The 3,997-nt window shown below is 40.8% G+C and overlaps 1 protein-coding gene across 1 annotated transcript in view; it reads right to left on the bottom strand.

Moving 5' to 3' along the window:
- The window catches only part of MEIS3 (Meis homeobox 3), a 23,721-nt gene that overhangs the window by 12,327 nt on the left and 7,397 nt on the right, over positions 1-3,997 (bottom strand). The gene's annotated exons all lie outside the window — the stretch shown is intronic.

Raw genomic sequence — 3,997 nt, 5'->3', positions numbered from 1 at the left:
GTGTAAAGTAATATTGTAATTTTTGAAGATTAATTTTTATATAGTGGTATAAATACATATTATTAATAGCATTGTAGACACTTGGATAACAGAAAACAAAATTAATGAATTACAAATCACTCAAAATCCAAACACCCATAAATAATCCATCTTAACTTTTTGACTATTTGGTTTTATTAAATATATTAAAATGGGGTGACCGGGCGCAGTGGCTCAGGCCTGTAATCCCAGCACGTTGGGAGGCTGAGGCAGGTGGATAACCTGAGCCCAGGAGTTCCAGACTTGCCTGGTCAACATGGCAAAACTCCATCTCTACTAAAAATACAAAAATTGGGGCCGGGCGCGGTGGCTCACGCTTGTAATCCCAGCACTTTGGGAGGCCGAGGCAGGCGGGTCATGACGTCAGGAGATCGAGACCACGGTGAAACCCCGTCTCTACTAAAAATACAAAAAAAAAAATTAGCCAGGCGTGGTGGCGGGCGCCTGTAGTCCCAGCTACTCGGAGAGGCTGAGGCAGGAGAATGGCGTGAACCCGGGAGGCGGAGCTTGCAGTGAGACGAGATTGCGCCACTGCACTCCAGCATGGGTGACAGAGCAAGACTCCGTCTCAAAAAAAAAAAAAAAAAATTAGCCGAGCGTGGTGGTGCACGCCTGTAATCCCAGCTACTCCGGAGGCTGAGATAGGAGAATTGCTTGAACCCAGGAGGTGGAGGTTGCAGTGAGCTGAGATTGCGCCACTGCACTCCAGCCAGGGTGACAGAGTGAGACTGTCTTCAGAACAAAAAATAAAAAAAAAATAGGGTAATACTATGCCTACTTTTTAAAATGAACTATTTGTATCCAAGGAATGCAACTTAATTTTAATAAATGAAATTGCGTTTAACACTCACCATCATACAGCACTCCACTGTCTCACCATCCTCTCTCTGCAATATCGTTTCAAGCATCTTTAAACACACAAGTAGGTTTACAATTTCTGGTTGCAGGGAACTAGTGGGTGCACCTCTGAATCAACCACAAGTTGATCTTATCCATAGATCAAGTCTTAATACCATGTTGGAACAAAGCCCTACAATTCTGTTTGTGCAATTACAGTGTGTCCAGCGTAGTGTGACCTCAGACTCTGTGCTGTTTATTTAAGATGCTGAAAAAAATATGTGACCAGATCAGTTTCCATACTGAGTTGAGCTCTTCACAATTACTATTAGAGATTTACAGATCAAAACATGAATTCCGGGCAGATACATCAGGCTCTTGCTGCTGGAGTGACATTGCACCTAATTCTGTCAGTAGACAAGGCTAGAGAGGGTATATTTTTATATTATATCACCACATATAACAAACCATAATTACATCTCTGCTACTGAGCAATGCAAAACCAACTCCTAATTAGCACCATATTAAGACTAACAGTAAAGCTGCTGAATGAAATTCACAATTTCTTTTGTGGTAGTTTTTGTTCTTTGTTTGCATCTCACTATTGTTATACAGTCATGTCATTTTGAAGTTCTTCATAACTTCTTTAAGAAGAAAGTGTAACAATCGAATTAATTATTCAAAGTTCACCTTGGTTAAAATATTTTGTTTTTTATTCTGAGGGAACTGGCCATTTAATGTTGGAGAGTTCTAAGTCTTTTTTTTTTTTTTTTTTTAGACAGAGTTTCTCTCTTGTTGCCAAGCTGGAGTGCAATGGCGCGATCTCAGGTTCAAGCGATTCTCCTGTCTCAGCCTCCTGAGTAGCTGGGATTACAGGCATGCACCACCACGGCCTGCTAATTTTGTATTTTTAGTAGAGACAGGGTTTCTCCATGTTGCTCAGGCTGGTCTTGAACTCCCAACCTCAGGTGATCTGCCTGCCTTGGCCTCCCAAAGTTCTGGGATTATAGACGTGAGCCATTGTGCCCAGTCTGAGAGTTCTAAGTTCTTAGAAGGTTGTTGTGTTTACCTACTAGAATTTTGTTGGAAGCAATAATCATCTAATGGAAATTCAGAGAAGTGATTTTAAAGATTTGAATTCCAAAACCCTATACAAATGTTTTATTTTACCACCAATGAATTTATCTGCAACACCTGAATTGTGGGCGGCAAGCCACCCAGGTGCCGAGGCAAGAGACCGAGGGCACGAGCTGTTCCAGTATAATAAAGAAAATATATAAAATAAGAATAGTTATACTAGATATAGATCATAGATATGATTATATATTAATATCATTAATCATTGGTTTGTAGCAATTACTCTTTATTCCAATATTATAATAATCTTCACTCTACAATCATAACCTTGGAAAAACCAGGCCATACGGAGATAGGAGCTGAAGGGGCACGGTGAGAAGTGACCAGAAGACAAGAGTGTGAGCCTTCTGTCACGCCCGGACAGGGCCACTAGAGGGCTCCTTGGTCTAGTGGTAATGCCAGCATCTGGGAAGGCACCTGTTACTTAGCGGACCTTGGTCTAGCGGTAGCGTCAGTGCCTAGAAAAGGCACCCGTTACTTAGCAGACCGGGAAAGGGAGTCTGCCTTTCCCCGGGGGAGTTAGAGAAGACTCTGCTCCACCACCTCTTGTGGAGGGCCTGACATCAGTCAGGCTCGCCCGCAGTTATCCGGAGGCCTAACCGTCTCCCTGTGATGCTGTGCTTCGGTGGTCACACTCCTAGTCCACTTTATGTTCCACCCTGTACACCTGGCTCTGCTCTAGATAGCAGTAGCAGAATTAGTAAAAGTACTAAAAGTCTCTGAAATGCAGAAATAATGGCATAAGCTGTCTCCTCTCTCTCTCCACCTGGGCTGCCAAAGGGGTGGGGGGCCCTGTCCTGTGGAAACATGACTCATGTGACCTTATCAATCATTGGAGATGACTCACACTCCTTACCCTGTCCCTTCTGCCTTGTAACCAACAAGTATCAGCGCAGCCAGGCATTTGGGGCCATTATCGGTCTCCGCGTCTTGGTGGTAGTGGTCCCCCGGGCCCAGCTGTCTTTTCTTCTATTTCTTTGTCTTGTGTCTTTATTTCTACGATCTCTCATCTCCGCACATGGGGAGAAAGACCCACAGACTCTGTAGGGCTGGCCCCTACACTGAATGTCTATTTATTTATATGCATAATAATCACTCACATGTTCCAGCTGAACAAACGAAATATTTCTATCCAATTTCCAATAAAAATATAAAAATCTACATATTTCATGTGCTTATGTTTGTTATGTCTCTCACAGCCTGCAATGAATTTAATTGAGCTCTCCTCTGAACTACAAGCTTCCCTTTGTTATAAAAAACACTTTTACTTTAAGTATTGTTATTCCAGAGTTAATATAGTATGCATTCAAATTATTTCTTATTTAGTATTATTTTACCTAGTACCATTATATATTTAATTTTTTTTCTCATGAAGCCAGGCGCAGTGGTTTGCACCTGTAGTCCCAGCTACTCAGGAGGCTGAAGTGAGAGGATCCCTTCATCCCAGGAGTTTAAGGTTGCAGTGAGCTGTGAAGGCGCCACTGCATTCCTGTCTGAGTGATAAAGCAATACCTCATTTCAAGAAACAAAATGGAATTTTTTTCTTTATAAGAATTTTGAAGAAGCTATACATTATCTTGGCTAACTTTCTACAGGATTAACTAGAAGTTATTGAGACTTGATCTACAGTCTTTTTTTTCATGAGTCAAAAAGCTCTCTCACTTTAATTACACCTGTATTAGGAGAATTCTGATCAATTACAGCAGTTGTAGTTTCTGAGAACTTGGATAAATACAAACATGAATTACATAATATTTATATAAGTCCAGATATTCAAAAATGAGAAATAATGTAATATATGATCAAAGTAATATCAAGACAATATACAAGTAAATCACTCAACAATTACTGGGAATATGTATCAAGCCTTGTTTGGAAAATTCTACCTGGTATTTCTGAAATGAACAAGGCAATGGGAAATAACAGTTTATCTTGTTTATTACTGAGTATCAATGAAAGCAATAAGGTGAATGGAAAAGTCCAT

This window comes from Hylobates moloch, unplaced genomic scaffold (assembly GCF_009828535.3).
Source record: "Hylobates moloch isolate HMO894 unplaced genomic scaffold, HMol_V3 SCAFFOLD_12, whole genome shotgun sequence".
Lineage (NCBI taxonomy): Eukaryota > Metazoa > Chordata > Mammalia > Primates > Hylobatidae > Hylobates > Hylobates moloch.
This window is presented reverse-complemented; position numbering and strand designations above follow the sequence as displayed.